Consider the following 19,984-nt stretch of genomic DNA (forward strand, 5'->3'; position numbering starts at 1 on the left):
TTATTCGCAGGCGTGTTTCAAATCGGTTAATTTGGATTTAACCAATTTGACCGGCCCAGACTTGCCCAATTCGATCGGCCCTTCGGGATTTTTCCCGAATTCCCGACCGGCCCATCCGTCCCTGAGTACCACAGTATTCACAGGTAACTCAAACATTGTCAATCCGGAACACTTAGAAGTGTTTAGTCATTTTTTTTTAAAGCCAAAAATCAACTTACTCCAGTAGGTCACAAATTATGTTGATAAAATGTTTTGTTGAATTAAACCTTGAGTGGAAAAGAATTGCCATTATCCAAATTTAGGGGCGTTATTTCTTTTGTTGTTCACTTTCAAAATTTTGGAACATAAAGAAAATTTATTTGAACTTTATTTGGTGGTTAAATTACTTGCTGAGGTTTTATAACATGAACGAAAAATCTAAAATGAGCCGTTAAGAATTGGTAGGAAAAAAGGGGGTTCACCACAAATAGAATATAAAAAAAAGGGGGAACTAATTTAATTACTTCCAAAAATTTGGACGCATAATGAGTAAATTTCATATGCGTACTGCTGCATTGCGTAAATTAATGTTGACTGTTTTTTTTTAACGTGGACCGTCTTTGCTAATTGTTGAATGCCTGAAATTGCGAGCTCGTTTGCCACCGCGGGATACACAAAACAAAACACACACACACACACACACACACACACAAAAACAGAAACAAAAAAAAGGAAGTTGTTTCTCAAAAAGTCAACAGAAACAAAAAAAGGAAGTTGTTTCTCAAAAAATCAACCGAGCGCTAGAAACGTCCTATAACTATAGAAGCCCCGTTTCCCGCTCAAAACATCATTTTTTTTATGTAAGCGAGTCATTCGTTAATAAACTGGCCAATTCGTCGATGGTGCCGTTGTTCCAACCCCATCGCAATTCGCCGAGGCGCGTCCACATAAATCGCCGGTTCTTTTGGTACGCCTCGTTCCGAGAAATGTTTTTTTTTAATCATCACCTGGCGAGATAGCATGTGAGCGTAAGGCATTGCGTAAACGTAACTTTTGCTCAGCGTAACTAATACTCGATTTTGCTCGCGTTGCTAGGGCGAAACTAAACTTGTGGCATGAATTAACCCTTTCATAAGCGCTAAGCGAAAGCGAAATATTGTCGACAGCGTAGCTTCGGGTGATAGGGCGTAGTACTTGTGGCAGCGTCACGATTTGATGAAATTAGAGAAATTTTTTATTTTGTTGGTCGTCTGCATTTCTTTTGGATCGGAGTGGACTAAATGTACCTGTTGTTAGGGCTGAAAATTTGTTTTCTTACCGTTCATCTACTTGAAAAAAAAAAGAAAAAAAAACAAATAAATAAGACAATTAACTTAAAGGAATTATAAGAATAAAAAAAAAACTCTTAACTAGATGAAGAAACTCGTAAATAGTAAATAATAATAATTAGTAATACTTTGTTTAAAAATATTCAAACACTCACTCTCTGAAAATTGTTGAAGAAAAATTCTTTTAGTAACACAAATGACCTCTCTTTGTTGACCAAATCATAATTAGGGGTACAATATTAATGTATTGCCTCTGTTATTCTATTATCTTTAATTTCCGAACTGTGACTGGAAATATGTTGATTTCTGTGATTTTATTAATAAATTTGTAAACTGAATATAATTCTGCGTTGTCTTTAAAACATGTTCTCCCATGCGTTATGACACTACTTTATAAAACAAATCTGGAAATTTAGTGGTAAATTTTGTGAAACGAAAAAAAAACTTAAACATCAGTGCAATTAATAATTAATAAGACACAACGTAGGGTAAGTGAAATTTTATTTTATTTTATTTTATTTGCGACAAATGATGATCACAGGTCTAATCACTATAACGTTACAATATTCGATTTTTTTCTGGTTCTCCGTAAAAGAGGGGACTTTGATAATTTTGTTTTTCTTCATTTTTTGAAGAATAATTTGTTATCTCACCACAGTACCTAATGAGTTTTTGCAGTAAATAATTTTGCCAAAGTTGTGATCCCGCGAAAGTTCTGTTTGTAAATTGTAAGGAATCGTCAAAATATTGGTGCAGACATGGTTTGTGACCGGTGCTTTTCTCTTGAAAAAACACAACTGAAATCCTTGATCTTCATCCCTACAATAGGTGAAAATTGCTATGTCCAAACATTACCTTCAGCTTTGCAGTTTCTAGATATCTGAAACATGCCAGATCTGCATAACAGGAATGTCAAAGAGGTTCTACCCAAAACGCGCCCACATGGCCATCCTAATATCAAGATTTTTCAAAATTTCTATAAGAAAAAAGATGAAAAAACCAATAAAATTTCAGGAGCATAGTGTTAAGAGTTCTGTAGCTGATTATGAGATCTCTTGAAACAACAGAATGTTTAATAAAGATTTTTAACTTTCCTAATAGTAAAATTACAATTATTACTAAACAGTAAGTTGAAGTAAGTTTTAAATTAAGAGAATGCAACTAACACCGAAAGAAAAATGAAAGTTACTGAAAATAAAAAACTTTATTGCAGTACCTACATACACTTTCTACATCTAATTTTGTTTATTGATCACATTCATTTACTTGAAAAAGTATCAGGCCTATGAATCGTCGTCTGCTAACCACACACCAACCTTCATTGCGTGTGATGGTGTTTCTTCAAAAGCGTGAGTATTTTCTATACACCAAATTCTGAAGTTCTGTCAGTTGACATAATAGCCTAACAGATGAAACCAGGCTTCATCAGAAAAGAACGACAAATCGAGAATCCGGTTATCGTCCATATCAGCTTGAAACCAACTACACTACCCAACGCGGCAAGGAAAATCAGCTGGTTGCAGCTCCTGAACCAACAAAATCTTGTATGGATGCATATGTAACTTCTCTTTTACGATTTTCTGACATGGGCTGTATGGTACTCCGGACAGTAAAGATTTTTGACAAAGCTTTATTCGGACTTTGTTCCATTCTCATCCTTAAATCTTCAACAACGTCTTCACTAACTTGAGGTCTCCCCGTCGGTTTTCACTTAGAAATGCTACCAGTGTCGTTAAATCTGGCTATAATTCGCCATATAGCGTCTTCAAAGATTCTTCATCAATGACAACAGAACATTTCACTAGATACTCGTTTTTAGACGCCTCCACAGAGTACACTCCATCCCCATCCTCATTTAACACCCCATTACGGTAATAGGCATGATGATTGCGCCAAAGGACTAAAAAAATAATTTGTAACACTGACCATAGTTATTCCTCTCTGTTCATTACCTGAGATTATTCCACAATGATCTGTAGTTTTGATAAAAACAGTTTTTTGAGACACTTATTAAAGTTCTAACAAAGGGGAAGACAGCAAAAATGAAAACAAGACAAGTCAATTAACGCACAAAGTGAGGGAAAACGTACCAGTACAAACGAAAAAATTATTGACATCTGACAGAATTTGATGAAGCGTTGAAACAGTGCAGCCGCTAATGTCAACTAATGTGGCGCTAAAAATAAAAATTCCAATATTAGTGTAATCCTTTCCACAAAACTGAAAAAGGCGGCACAAAATGTCACCAAAATCATGGCCTTCTTCGACTACAATATTTTATAATGACCCTGTATAAGTGTTCCGAATATTGAAAAGTTTGCTGTTACGCAAAGTAAAGCCAAGGGTTTTGTCAGCAGAGTAGACTACACTCTATTTGCTGGACAAATGTAAGTTTGTCATTAAAGACCACCTCCAGATCCCTAAAAGTGTCAGATCTTGGTAATAGAACATCACCAATTTTGTAATCATAATTCGGAATATTCGACATTTATTACGATTAGTCTTTGATACTAATTCTCTAAAGTCCACTGTTTAACTATGCCAATAGAATGCTGTAGTATTTGTAGTCATCTATATTGTTAATTGTAAAATATAATTTTTAGGTTTCCCGCATAGCATAAATGATGGTTATTTATTGGAGTTTTATTAGAGTTTTATTGGAGTTTTAACTCCTTTCTTTTCTTATTATAGAACACGTATACGTCGCGCGCCGGAAAAGGATGTCTGTGTCGGTGTCGGTGTCGGTGTCGAGGTCACCGAAACCGGTGTGAACTGAGTCTGAACATCGGCATGTAACGCGGCGCTATAGAAAGAGAGATATATATAAACTATCAAACAATATGTACATGAAACGCTTCAGAGAGTGGTGCTGATTCCGTCTCTTAGGACCCCCAGGATGCTCTAAGAGAACTTAACCTACACCCACTGCCAAAATTCAAAGAGTATCTAGACCACAACGACCCTCAAGATGCAGAAGTGATGCACAGATAACTCTCTTAACTCTGTCTAAGTGCGGAAGTTGTTTGACGAATCCACTTAAGGTTAACTCTACTGATCTCTGATGTTCCTATTGTATAATTAAACTCGTCAAACGACCTGAATTTTACTAGTCTTCTCATCTGAACATTTATTTCTCTAACTAGGTAGTAGTACACCGGTACTACTTCCACGCATACATTTTTAAACTGATCACGTCCTCTGAATTACTGCTATCTCGCCTCCTATTTTAAACTCTAGTTGGCGCTGTGCTTCATTATTGCATTTGTGCGCTTCCACGTACCACGTTCCAGCTGGCCGACACTTTTCAGGTATTGTTAATTATTTCCTTTTAGGATTCTAAGACCTTTTCCTTAGCACAATGGGAAAAGGAAAACGCCACAAACGTTCACATTCGTCACGGTCGCGAGACTCTGGACCTACAGACCGTAAAGGCGTTAGAACAGCATGCCGAGGCCAACAACCCTCAAGGAAATACTACTACCTTATGATGTTGGTAGTAACATTTATATAAATCTTATTAGTTTTTTGCTGTATACGCGTATATGTATATACATACATACTTTTCAGTTGCGTAACAATATTTCTTTAAACGTCAACCTATTTAGATAAAGAAATGTTCAGATGAGAAGACGTTTGTACAATTAAACGAGTCAAAAGATTTTCAGATGTTCAACCTTAATTCTGCTTGTCTTCTCATCTGAAGATTCGGTCTCACCCACTCTAACGCCCTTCGAAATATCACGCTCATTTTAAACTTAATGAAGCGCAGCACCAACTGGAGTCTAAAATAGGAACCGAGATCGCGGTAATGCAGAGAACGTGATCAGTTTAAAAATTTGTGCGTGGAAGTTCTACCTAGTTAGATAAAGAAATGTTCACATGAGAAGACTAGTACAATTAAGGTCGAACATCATAAAATTGTTTCACCTGTTTAATTATTATCTTCATTAACCATGCTAGACTGTGATTTGTCTACAGAGCATTTAATGTTCAAGTATACAAAGTCAAGAATATAACATAAGTGTTTGGACAATTATTGTATTGATCCAGGTTGAGGAAATTGCTAAAAGTATCAATGGTTAAAACTTTTATTTTGGATGGGTTAAGGGTAAGTGAGGGAGTGTTAAAATCACGAATAATTATAATGTCATTTTCACAACTGCCGTACATATTAGAGATAAGGTCAAAAATGAGTTGTTAAGCTGGATTTAAGCTTAGATAACGCCTTGAAACTTTCATATTTAGATATGTCTTGTGCATTGATTGAAAAGAAAGAGCATAGCAAAAGTTTTAATAATTTCTTGGGAATCTGAAATGTCCTTGTATTAAATGTCGACACAAAGGGTAAAGATATAAAGAATACGAACAGGCGAATGATATGGTTACTTTAGAGGGTATGTACGAGTATTATGTACATTACAAATGCCTGGATGAATGTAGTAGGTATATTACATAACGAGCATGGAAAGTGAGTGACATCGTGCGAGTGGTAATTTTGACGCACGAGGCGGCAGCCGATTACGAAAATCTCTCGAGCAAATGACAGATACTTTTTAGCGAGTTTTGTACATCATTTTTCCTACGATACTACTATTTTTCCTACGACACTGAAAAAAAGCCATTTATTGCAAAAATACTTATTTTTTAGAATCAATAAAATTAATGGTTACTTTATTAATTCGACAATTACTGAAATTGGGCTGTCTTAAAAAATTGGAGTTGAGGGTATGTGCCACTGTCTGATGTTGATATTTCAGTTGGATTTTTGTTTTTTTTTTTTTAATTTTCACCATAAAAAGTGCGTAATCCACTACACTCACACCAGACCGTTGGGACACCTGCAGATATATAAAATAGTTACGTAAATGATTTCAACTCTGACAAGAATATAAGAATTTAAAATCCTAGTTAAAACGTAATGGTTATACGTCTACAGTTTATTCCATTGTAGAATTCGGTTCTGCGTAGTATGCAGATCGTTCGCTGTAAGAAGAAATTTGGCTTAACCCGCTAGTAATCACTTAAAAAGTATACAACACTTCTTAATTTTAAACTTTAATTAATTCAGTGGTTACTTTATTCAGTTTGCTGCTTCTTTACACACATCGATAAAGCTGATTTAGTATGATCTATGTTTAAATTAGTTTCAAATAGAATGTGTATGCTATTAACAAACCTGTCGAACAAATTGCCGAAGTTGACTTCTAGTAAGAGTAATACTCTGTTTTGAATATTTACCACTTCGTAAATGGTAACATCCTCATTGCAGTTAATGGTGATGTGTACTTTATCTTAGAATCACTATCAGTGTGTACACGTTAAACTCCTTTACCGATACAGTTCTAGTAAACGTAGTAATTAGTTGTCTGTCGCTTGTCATCTCTGCATGCCGTGACCTTGTTAACAGCATCATTTATCACTGATATTGATTTTAGGGGTATCTATACTTCTCGTGTAATGATGGCAAAAAGTGATATCGTTAATTGGAAACAATGTAAGCTTTACTCCTAGATAATAATTTAATCTGCATGTGAGATAATTATGTCTTCCGTGCATGCATATACATATAAGTATCAGCTTATACGGAACTTAAACGTTTTTAAATTATATGTTTTTCGATTTTTGGAAAACACACACATTTTTCTATTTCTTGAAAATGCGACGGCTAATGTGACACTAAGAATTGGGTTATTCATGACGTTGTATATATTTAACTATGTAGGTACATAGCACAAGAAGTAAATAGGTATAGGTACACATATATGTGATTTTGCGTAAAAGATTAACTTTAGGAAAATACGAAAAATTATTTTCATTGTACACATCCATTTGATTCCACAAATAAATGTCTTATGATGAATATCGTGATTGATGAACAAGCCAAATCTAGCTGTTAAATCGATACATATTTTGTCACGAGAAAATTAGCAAAAATCTTGTTCTTTTATAAGGCTTGAAATGCCAAGAGTTTCTAGACCGAAAAGCTTCGCATAAACTTGCATAAAAATTGCATCATTTCCTTACGCTTTATCTCTAGCGTAGCAAAGAATGCCCCATCGCTGTTTTTCATTCTCTCTTGTGAAAACTAACGTTAGTAGCCGAATATCATTTCACGTATGCAGGTTTTATCGAGGGTGCGAAGAGAAGAACAACACAAAAGTAAAAAAGCTTCTATCACACCGTTTTAATTTTTAACGCGTTTTGTCGGAAGCGAAATCAAAGAGAAGTGGTTGGCTAAATAAGTTTGGTTTTGTTGAAAAACACCTAATTCCGGTCTTCAATTAAATATTTTCGTATGCAGACCATGAGATAGCACTTTAGTATCAGGGCGGCCAGCAATTAGAGTTGGGTCTGGTCGCACTGTTAGCTCTCGGTGTGGACGGAATATCAAACAGCTTCTTCGCCACAAACAAGGTCTTTCTACTAAACCATATAGACGGCCATGAACTTGTTAATTTACTGCCAATGACTGTGTCAGACATGTGTAAAAAGTTGATTGCAGGGGAAGGAGAATCTCGAATAATATGGGGTGTTGGTTTTGTTCTCACAAATAGTGTGCTTTTAAAATTTCAACATTAATATTACAGAATAGTGGTAGTAAGAACATTTATTTCTTTTGTAGTAAACACAATAGGAACTGACAGGAGATGTGCATCGATAACGTACACTTCATTCCAGATCAATGTGGCTGACGCTAAACATGTCATCTCCGGCTAGGACTTGTATCTACACATATAACCAGTGAACCCACTACTGATTCGAGATTACATATTCCAGTTTAAAACCAAATCTTGTTTGATTTATCGTACATAACTTCTAACAAAACTTCTTGTTTTTTTTTTTTATAAAATATTAATTATATTTTTTCTCTTTCCTAGGTGTCATGTCATTCTTCTTTAAATTTAAAATATTTGCTTATTACTACAGTCTGTACTTTTTTATTATTAACTGAGATGTTACACAACAGTAATAAGAGAATATTGAATTAAATATATGGCAACAATAATATAGCAGAAGGATTTTATAACGTTTTTTAAGGGGAATTAATAAAACTAACTCGAAAGTGTCTTTTGCAGTACTGGTATTATTATTATTTCATTTTGTTAATGTTGAAAATTATAAATGTAAAAACACGACCACGTAGAACTTATAAAAGCCCACTTTGTATACATATCTCACGTCAATCACGTCATGGTTCAAAACTGTTTAACATTTTGTCTTATTGTTAGTTTGTTGTATCATTTGAGTATAGAATTTTAAACAGATCGTCTCAAATTATGCCTCTGTAAGCATTTACATAATACTAATTTTAAAACTTATAATTTAAGAAAGACAAATGTTTATAAAAAACTGACTCGGTGAACTTCGTACCACCTTAGAACAATAATTACTACTTCATCTACTGTAGGAGCGTTGAATTGTCGTTCGTGTTTACAGCGGGTCGTTTATCTGCTCTCATCACTTAGCATACGATCCAACGCAGTTTTGAACAACCGAATCAATGCATGACGTTCATGAAGTATTTGCAGCAAATCTTGAATAATTTCTTTTTTCATTGCGTTTGACGCCGATCAAGTTCGTCCTACATATTGCCCATGAAGTAAATTTGTAAGAATTTATGCTCTGAGTCTTCAACCGGTTACAATGATCCAATTCTATGGAGAATTTGTCCTTGGATTTGTAAAGTCGAAACCGAAGTGGTCATTGATGATCTGATATATGATCACCAAAAATGAAGATTATTCTCTTATTAACAAACATTACCTTAAATGTCGGATTGAATCCGCGTTCTTCGATAATATTTGCTCCAAATGAAGTTATTTGGAAACATATGGTACGTTGTATCACCTTTGAGCGTTCGAAAGAAAATGTCGTGATTCTTGAGTTTCGCTATGAAGCAATGAGTGCAACGACTCAGGTGTGGAGGCAACAATGGAATTTTAACCTTTCCACCGCGATAGCACAATCAAGGCGTTTCTTCAGCGAACTTAAATGCACCCCAATGGACACACACAACCTTCTACTTCTTCTTCTTCTTCATCTTCTTCTTCTTCTTCTTCTTCTTCTTCTTCTTCTCTTCTTCTTCTTTGTCTTCTTCTTCTTCTTCTTCTTCTTCTTCTTCTTCTTCAATTCGAGCGAAAGAGTGCGAGCAAATTAACCCTTGAAGCATTCATTTCTTTTTACGGCTCGACGTTGTTGATTGCTGTGTTCCACTGAGACAGCACAATCCAGGCGTTTCTCCAGCGAACTTAAATGCACCGTAACGGACACACACACAACCTCTTCCTTCTTCTTCTTCTTCTTCTTCTTTTTCTTCTTCTTCTTTTTCAATTCGAACGAAACGGTGCCAGCAAATTAACACTTGAAAGCATTTCCTTTTACGCTCGACGTTGTTGATCACTGTGTTCTGTTCGACGGTTTCTCCTTTCCAACCGAGGCGTTTCAAGTACGGCTCTCTGTGTTCTTGTTTTTGTGAAGCACGAAGTCGGGCCATACTAACACGGTTCGCAATATTCCGCAGTCTAATTGCATTAAAGCTTCATTGTGAAAAACTCGATCTTCTCGCTCGCAGTATTGTAAAGAACACTGTGGCGGATATTGCTGACTTTGCTTCTATTATTATGCGACACACACAATCACAAATGTCATAATCTGAATTGTCTTTGCGGGCAGCATGCCAACTGTTATAACTAGAGAGCGGATTTCTGTCGGGCTAGGCAAGGGTAAACTCGGTACGGCTCGTACCGGATGGGAATTCATTGCAGTTCGTTTATTTGAGATTAGAGTGCAACGTTGCTTCGTTGCACTCTGCTGTTAATTCCCGTTCTTATTTACTTAGCCGTTCGATTAATAAATCGTTAATTGTATTTCTGGAATAAGTGACGATTAAATTCAGTGATCATCTACCACCCGCCACTGAGTCCCGGCGATCCAGCGCATCCCCACCTATAATCGTGACGTAGCCCGACAGAAATCCGCTGTCTAGTTATAACTTAACAAACCAAACGTCATCAATTTGTTTAAATATTTAATTTTTTTCTTAATTCTCCAAGGGCCGGTTGCATAAACGCAAATCAAATTTAATCTCTGATTAAGAACAATTGTAACTATGATAATAACTATGGAGTTAATCAAAGATTAAATTTGATTTGCGATTATGCAACCGACCCCAAACGTTTTAATACTTATTATCCTATTCCCGACGAAGACAAATCCAAAAACACAAAAATAAAAAAAATTGGTCCGGCCGTTCGTGAGTTATAACCGGTGTAACTAACACGACTTTGTTTTATATATACAGCGTATTATTGAAAGGTACGTACAAAATAAAATCGGCAATTGGTCTCGAAGTATGAGTGCTAAAAGTAAAAAAAAAGTTCAGGTAAAAGTGTTCTCCTTTTAGAGATAAAAATCATTAAAATTTATATCCAAATTCGTTGTGCTCCTCTGATAAAAAGATAATATTTCGTTTCTATAGCAAAATTTAGTCTTGACAAAAGTTTTATTGTTACAGTTGATAGGATTTACTAAAATAAATTAATTTTACCTATTTATCCTTCAGTAGCGTCTAAAAAGGTTGGATAAGAGTTAATTTTCCCCTTATAATTTTGATAACACAAAATAAGTTTTTCCGACTTCTTAGACTTCGCGAATAACTGTCAATTTTGTTATACGTACATTTCAATAACGCTCTGTATAAATAAATAAGTATGTATAATAAAATACTGATTTAAAATTTTGATCCCTAAAAACACGTGTCAACATACATCAAAAATGCAGTTGAATCTTTATTACCTAATGTGCAACAAAGATTCTGAATTTTAAAATCAATTTAAAAGTCTGAAGGCACGATGTCAAATTTTCTTACATCATTTGCATACTACAAGACACTGAAAACAACATTCTCTCAGATCCGAATTCCTTTTGGCACTATGTTAAGATCTTAAAAAGAAAATCTTATGTCTAAACTGATGGTTTATAACAATAGTGTACTAGTAAGTGATCCCATGAACACCACTAATTCATTTGTTAATTAAAAAATGTATATCTTTCATATAATCCCTGTCTAACGTCTTATAACTGTAGCCTAGCGGGGAGTCCCTAACATAGAGGAATTACAGTTGCGCCAGACAGCAATGAAAGCGAAGGTGAAGAAGGAACTCCCTTCGTTCACCAGGTTAGGGGTGATGGTAGGCGCAGAATAATAAGAGCGGCGACAAGGGGAGAGCCGCAGGAAGCAGTTACCGGTTAGGTAAGGACTGCATATGTATTGTTTTGTTTGAAGAAGTAGTTATGTACGAATTTTCACTGAGCCTTGACTCGAGGGGAAGTGTTGGAAATGCACGGCACAGTGCCAGTGATGGGGTCATTGCAGTCAGTCGAACCTTTGGCGGAACTTTTCAGTGTGTGTGCACCGTTATGTCAAGAGGCAGCACTGGCTGTCACTTCGTCTAGTATAGTCCGTGACGAAATGAGAAGGCTTCTGTCGTCGCACAGCGTGTACAAGTTAACTTCCTATGTACTTAGTTTTTTTTTATGTTAATATAGTGTCTATACGGTTTATTGTGTTTCGCTGCCCCACGACCTTTTAACAAAATCTGAAGAATCATTTTCGACCAAAAATACTTGTTTACAGAACATTATGTTTTAATGCCTTCGTCCGCTCTCAGATAGTTAGGATCTGTCATCCGCAACAGCAAAATATTTTAAGCACAGCAAGACGTTTCTCTGATTATATTTCTCATTGGCGTGATGAGGCTAAACTATGGTTGCGTTATGTAGTTCCTTAGTTACAAAATACACTTTTTCAAAATTCAGAATTTACACATTAGAACATTTGGTTTTTATTCTAATAAAGGTATTCCTCATGTCGAAAGTTTGTTTATTTTTTGAATTCAGAGCTCGAAAAAAGCCGTGTTTTCTTTTCATCTGGTCTGCGGTAAGGTTGACTGAATTACCTTTTTAGGAAATTGACATGGTAGCAGAAATTGAAAATGTTCTATCTCGAAATTTTAAGAACGAAAATGCATATGTTTTTGCCTGTTGGTATCATGTGTCGCAGTTATAATTTAGGGCCGAATCACTTTGATTTGTTCAACAGCTGTATTCAACAAACTGAAAATTTGCATTTGTAATTAAAAAATAGACGTATTCTAATCGTTGCGTTATCTCTTTAGGTGGTTAATAATAATAAGATCAACCTTATGAACACAATAGTACTGAGTTTAATTAAGAGTATGATAAATGTATATATTTTACATATTTAGCTTCAAATATCGTAAATAACTTACTACTACGTCAACACACATAATATTATAGTTTTCCCACCAAGTGCTAAACACTGATATTTGTATGAATAAAATAACTCCATAAAGAATTGTAGGTGTAGATACTGCGTTTAGTTAGTAGTTAAGAATATAAAAAGAATAATAAAATGATGTTTCGTCGCCATAGAAATAAGGGATGTAGAATGATAATCGTAAACACTATCCTAAGAAAAGCTATATTTCCTGTCATATAATGTTCGCTTTCAAATTGTGCGCAGCCGAGCAGAAAACACTCTAAACCTGTCAGAACACTGGTGTCAGTGTTACGGTTAATGTTTGCCGGCGAATTGTTTTAGTTTTGTCTCTAACTTTGTCGTTAGCAGTTGTTGAGCTGTGGTAACACAAATTGTCCACCCTGAAAGCGTTATTTTTTTGTTGCATAAGTATAACCAAAAAGGTTGTTAAGTTTCTTTTGAACCTTGAATTTCCCATATAATTTCAATCCGGTAGGCCGTTTTCAAAGAATAGAAGACATAGCTTTCCATGGGGTCAAATCCGGGCCTGGTTTTTGTTGAGAGTGCAAAACCCTGTGAAACCACCAACCACCGTAAGTACCGTTTGGGATTTTGCCTGTCTGTCTACCGGTTTTGAATCGCCGGTCCCGAGCGAAAACCGTACCTCCGTCACCGTTTTTTCTCGTTAGCCGTAAAAGTCGAAACCGTCGAGCACGCATCGTGTTCCTTGACCGCGTTCCGCTCCCGCGATTTCCCGTTTCAGGGTGGCCACCTCCAGGTCCAGGAGGAATCCGTCTTCAAGGAAGTCGCCGTCCAGGAGGGAACGACCGTGCCGAACGTTGTATTCGTTTTGTTTATTTAATTTGTTTTGTAATTAATTAGTTGCGTTTAGCTGTAGGAAATAAATCCTATTTATTGTAATATATTCCTGTCCGTTTTATTTTATTTTCATGTTTTCGCTGGCGCTCACCACCTGGAGATCCGTGTCTCCGGCTTGAGAGCCATCCCGGTGGTCCCTCCTCGAAGAGGGATCCCAAGCGATCGCCGCTTTTGAGCGAAGGCCCCACCTCCAGTGGCGTGAAGGTGTCCGCATAAGCCTAAGTCGGCCAGACGTGTTTTTATTTCAGCGACACTAGTCAGCCCAAGGCTTGGCACCGAGGCACGCCACCCCCACTCGTTATCGGCGAGATTTGGGACCGTCACCGAAATTTCGTCACATCTTCTCGAGGTATAGGCTGTTTTTACTGGTGGGAGCTCTGGCGGAGGCCCACCATAGCCTTCAGTCTCGCATAACCGAGCTGAAAACGTGGGACCGGGTACTTCCGCCGAATCGGTCCCGGCTGGTCTCAGGCCCTAGGGCGTCTAAGGAGCTGAGGAAACCAGTGGTATGCGTGGGCGGGGGGATGTTCGCATCCGGACCCGCAATGGAGTGTCACCGAGGCGCCGTGCGGAACACGGTAGGCTGACCTCACCGTCAGTCCCCCTTAGTAATCAAGGGCCTATGGAGAGTCTCTTGACCGGGCCTGGGGCAGGTGTGAAGCGGCTCGAGTCTCCACGACTGGTCCCGGGCCCACAACGTGTTCGTTAGTCTGGTACTTGGAACTGGATGGGCGCTAGGCTCTAGAGGTTGTGAGTTAGCCTTATCCGTGAGAAAGGCGAGAGGACAGTTGACCCCCTAGGGAGAGATTGGAGTATAGGTTCGAACTGGGAACGAAACTTTATATAATCGGTCACCTAAGCCACCTGTCTCGGCAAGTCACAGACGTTAAGCTTACTAAATTTCGAAGGCAGCATTGTATCCATTGAACACAGGAGCGTAATGCACCGCATTGTGCGGTCCTCACGGACTAGCTTCGTACTGAATCTGGTACGTGGAAACGTCAAGAAAGCTCCAGTGTCATTTAGCACTCTTTCGACTATGATGAAACTTCCGCAAGACACTTTAACCTTTACCTATGGTTGTTGGTTACCAGCGTACGGCAGCTACTGTGTCGGGGCGAGTCGTGGTTCGGTTAAGTGGAATGTTTTGATGTTTTTTTGCCGGACGCCACGTAGCTTACCTTCCGTTTAAGATTACCCCGTTACGATCAGTAATTAGGGTGGAGAACGATTTCACAAGAAAACCAATAACAATAAAGATATTACTAAGATAAATAAAAAAAAATCGACAAGGAAAATTACGATGTTGGCACGCGCCACTATTCAAATTATCAATATCCTGTACTATTAAAAGATAAGATGGCATAAAAACGTCTTATAATTTTATAAAAATAACGGCAGCAAGAGCGGAAAATTCGCGTCTCGTTGTCGACAGCTCAGCAGAGTCCTCTAGGGGCGAGAAGGGACGGCTCGCAGTCACTCACGGGTGTGGTGGCGGCGACGGTAGATGATTCGTTCTCTCTGTGTCGGTACCACTCTACCACAAATCTCCTCTCACTATGCTACGGGACTCAACAACCGTACTCTCCACCACAAAATTGCTACGGTTCTTCCTTCGCAAAAAGATTCTCTTCCTCTTCGCAAATAAAACGTGTCACTCCTCATTGATTCACCAGACAGATACTCTTTTGACGTTGGCGAAGAGATCCAATAGGAAAGTTCCACTGTAAGGGGTATGTACTCGGATTATTATTGCCGTAATAAATATATGTATAATGAAACGTTTTGATGATACTCCATCGAAACCACCGCTATTAGAGTTATATATTTTAAGTTGTAATGGAGGAGTAAAGTGCTTGTATTTGCAAGTTACCCGTTGAGTTTGTGTTTTTGTATTGAAGTCCGAAAAGTAGAGGCCATATCGAAAGAAGAGCGATTGATTGAACGAAAGGTAGTTCTTCGAATTTCTGGAGGGTTATGGAGCTCTTGAGCAGTTGTGTTCTTGTTACAGTGGCAGGAACTCATATATAAGTCCTTTCGGGTCAGTCAGGAAGTCTTCTTATTCGTACCTAAAACAAAGTAAATTGTGCTCATTTTCAGCTGATAAATATGGGAGAGTAAGGTGGATAAGAAACGGGAGTATCATTTATATAAACGGGGAAAAATACTTTGGAAAAAATTTCAGTGAATAAATTCCAAAACTTTAGAAATCGAAAAAACCTTACACTAACTGCTTTAAAACTACTGTTTTTTTTTCCTAAAATTATATATTATTTTCTCAGAATTATCCTTGTTACGAACTTCGTTCTATTAATTAATACCATCGCAATTACGAAGGAAGCATTTGTTAGACAAATAAATATGGTAGTAAACTAAGTTTCCCGCAGAACGTCTTATATGAATGGAGACCAACAGAATTAAACTTAAATCCCTCGAACGCAGGATTAATATATTTTGTTTGTCTTTTATGCAAATGGGAGTTACAAGGGAGACTTTGTACATTGTCTAATTGAACTGTAAGGTAATTTCGGTCGTACATCTAGTAATATTTGTCCGATTATAATTTCCGTTTTTTTTGTGCTAAAATGGAAGTTTTGTGTTATATTGAATTTTTCATATGTACATAAACACTGCTAAATCAGCTGTCCAAATTCGAGACTTTTGGCTGCATCAGAAGCTAGCTAACCGAAGCGCGAGCCACTCAATTCAAATTTTATTTCTTTTCATTCCGCCGTAATCTTTTATACTTATTTTATGCCCTACATAGTAAATGTATACACCTTGCTAGTTTTGTTAATAGATCAGAATAAACAGTAACTTCATGAACATTAAGATCACCAAAGATAGATAAACATTTTTATGACACACTCTACCCCGAAAACTTGTTGATAGTATTACAACACTCTCAGAATACTAACTGTATTTTATGCTCTTTTTTAGTTTCTTAATTCCATTCTTAATCCACATTAACGACATTTGACAAAACTTCAGTTAATAAATTCCGGAACTTTAGAAATCGGTGGCATCGTACACACTAACTTCTGCAAAATTACTGTTTCTTTGTTTGAAGATTAAATATTGTTTTCCCAAAATTATCCTAGTTACAAACTTCCTCCTATTAATTAATATGATCCTAATTACGAAGTAAGGATTAGTAAGACAAATAAATAGTAAACTAAGTTTGTTGCCAAACGTTTTGTATGAACAGAGATCAACATAATTAAACGTAACTACTTCAAACGTAGGATTAAGTACCTTTCGTCTTTTGTTGAAATAGAAGATTTTTCACATGTTCTAAATGTTGTTATTAACCGCAATTTTGATTATACACGCATGAATATTTCTATGTTGTTTTAACTAGTATGAATGTGATTGTTGATTTTCAGTGTTTCACTAATATTGTTTGTACAAAAAGAAAAACATTTATTGTAACAAAGCCTTCACTACAAATAAACATACTTGGTAGTTTTTATCTTCCTCTTGATGTCAAGTAAATCCCTAACTTTTATTTGCGGCTTTTGAGAGGTCCACTCAATACGGTGTATTTGGTGTTATGTTTGAAGATGTTTCAGTTTATTTGTGCAGTTGTCAGCGATACCGGCAGACAGAAAAAGTTGAAAAGTCCTGTGATTTTATACCCATCTAACAAATAATGTTCTTAAATTTAATACAAAACAACGTTATTGACCGAAATGTGACCAACATTTTCGTAAAAGTGCGGCTTGATCGCAAAGCTTTAATAATAATAATCGAACAACTTTGTGTTCGCAATAAATAATGAAATTAAAAATTCAATTATTAAAAATTCACCAACTTTTACAATTTTGTTAAAGTGAGAAATTTTCTAGAGATTTAAAAATGTAAATTCAATTATTTTCTCTCTTAAAAATGCTTTTATCTCTTCATTTGATGTTGTAGTACTGCAGTGCGGTGAAACAAATAATTGATATTAAAACAATAAAACAAATTTAAAATGAATAAGAACTTTTGTTAGAGTTTCTGATACAATTTATTAAGTATTTATATAACTTTGAAAACAATTGAATTAAACGCGGATGTTTAAAGTGGTAAAGTGTACCCAGCTGGTGCGTGGGTGAATCATAATTAATAATACTATGCGTTCAAAATGCTGTTAAATTAAATTAAAATCGTGGCGTGAACTTCCGTGATGTTCTACCTGAGAAATGTTAATCGAACATTACAGAAAAGTGGGAATTCTTCAAGAATTTTCGTACTTTTGGACTTCTTTTTCTCTGTTCGAGAGCCGGATCTACTTACTGATCTTTATAAAAATGGTTGACCACAAAGCCCACAAAAAATCAAAGTTCAATTCCTACGTAGACATTCGTAGAAAATGTCGTCTAGCTTAATTTCTGTGTTTCACTCTCATGTGTACAATCTCGACAAGCGTTATCGCTATTTGTCTTAAATTATGAGTAGCTACTTATAAATGCTTTTATTAAATTGTATCGTTATTTCATTGATGAAATCAAGCGTCAAGGATGACCCACTCCATTTTCTTGGCAGCAAAGTTGAATTTCACTACCTCGAAATAAGTTGACAATTGCATGCCTCATGGTTGCTAGCGAAAAAACGATTTATTGTCAACTTGAATACTTCCATTTTAAGTGAATATATTGTTTTGAACTTTGGATGAATACAATTGATAATTCAGTTTTATGTGTTGAAGTTTATACAACTCATTAAACACTTAGCAACAACAAATGAGACATTTATACAGTCTGAAAGAGGTGAAACAACTTGGTTGCATGAATAATAATTTATGAAATCCCTCAACATATGCTGAGTTGACATTATTCGTATCTGCTGCCAGATTGTAGTTTAGTTTAGAGTTTAATGTTGAGGTCTGTTGCAAGTACTCTCTATGGACTTTTTGAATTTCCCGTCTTCAAACTTTGAAAACTTTAAACAATAATTATAGTTTCTTTTGTTTTAATAAGTTAATAGTATAAATATTACCGAGATAAGCGGCAGATTAGCCAACACTTATTTATCACACTGTATTAACATTGACGACAACAAGGCTAACGTCCCGGGATTCAGCACCGACGCAGCGACAACTCCCGTGGGGACATCATGCAATCATCCAATTACGAATACCAATCGCTTAAATTCTCCGATATAAATGAAATATTTACTTTTGGAGTTTTTCCTGTGGTTTTGTAGTTTTTAATTGAATAAATTAGTATTAAACTTTATTTTCTTATTATTATTACTCAGATAGTACAATTTTTGTCAGTATTACGTAGACTTTTGTGTCAATTTTTTTGCTTGACAGTTTTTCAGTTTTAGATATGACATAATCAGAGCACTTACAGTCAACAACGGAAATAAACAAGTTAATTTTTTATAAAATTTGTGATATTTAAGAGTACATGCCGCTACAGTTTGACTACTACTATTATCACAAGTAGTTCTGGAGGGAGAAAGTATGGCAGAATTTATTTTGAGAATAAAAGTATAAAGAATTACAGTAGAAAAGTAGGAATGCAATATAAGTTCAAATGATTAGTTGCATGATTTTTGAAGAAGTGTAACAATGTCTTGCTATGGCATAAACATAGTAAATGAAATTCATAGACAGTATTTTATTAATTTCCAAGCTCCTATAAATCCCTAGTGTGTGCTATTCACGTGTCGTGGTTAATTACTTTAGAAGCGATACCGGAGAGGATCATGTTTCTAGGAAACTAACGTGTGTGCAGCATATGCTAAAACATATTAATTTGATAATTTTAGTTGATTTTAAATAGACGGTGCACTGATAAAGATAAACCCGTTCTATGCCAACTGAAGCAACATATTTTATCCGAGTTTATTTTATATCAAAATTAAATGGTGAAACTTATCCGAACTGTTATTCAAACACATCTAGGAACTAGGAAATATATAAACCACATATATACAGGGTGATTTTTTCATCTGTTCACTCCTGAATACTTTCGTGTAAGCAACACATTATGCACATCATAAGCAGCTTTGATCAATCTATTAATCTTTTTAAATTAGCAGTCATAGTTAGTAAATGCAACAACACAAAATTCACACTATGTCATAAAAAATAAAATAAATAAATAGATATTCTATAATAAGTGTCCAAACTGTTACGTTCAAAATTTCTACATAATCTAATTAGTGTTAATTAGAACCTTGACTGTTATATGAAGATCTGTATGACACCAAGATCCGTTCGCCCAAATAATCTTCATTTTGCTGCTAAAATGGCATAGGTGAAATGGGTTTGCCTTCAAGATGTTAAAAACTGAATTCTGACTGACGAATCGAGTTGAGCGAAGACAGAGTCCAGTCAAATTGCGCCGGAATTATTTTGTAGATAATCGCTGTGCAATCAGTCGTGTAAATTTGAGTTATTGAGAAATAAATTGTTGAGTTTAATGCACGCCGATTTTAAATACCCGTTCAACGTAACATTATTGTAAACTATAGGGGGTTCTGTAAGTTGTTCCAAACTTTTAGACAAATTTACTTCTCAAAA

The sequence above is a fragment of the Zophobas morio genome, unplaced genomic scaffold (genome assembly GCF_036711695.1).
Source record: "Zophobas morio isolate AGI-343-1 ecotype UQ-CSIRO unplaced genomic scaffold, CSIRO_AGI_Zmor_V1 ptg000108l, whole genome shotgun sequence".
NCBI lineage: Eukaryota > Metazoa > Arthropoda > Insecta > Coleoptera > Tenebrionidae > Zophobas > Zophobas morio.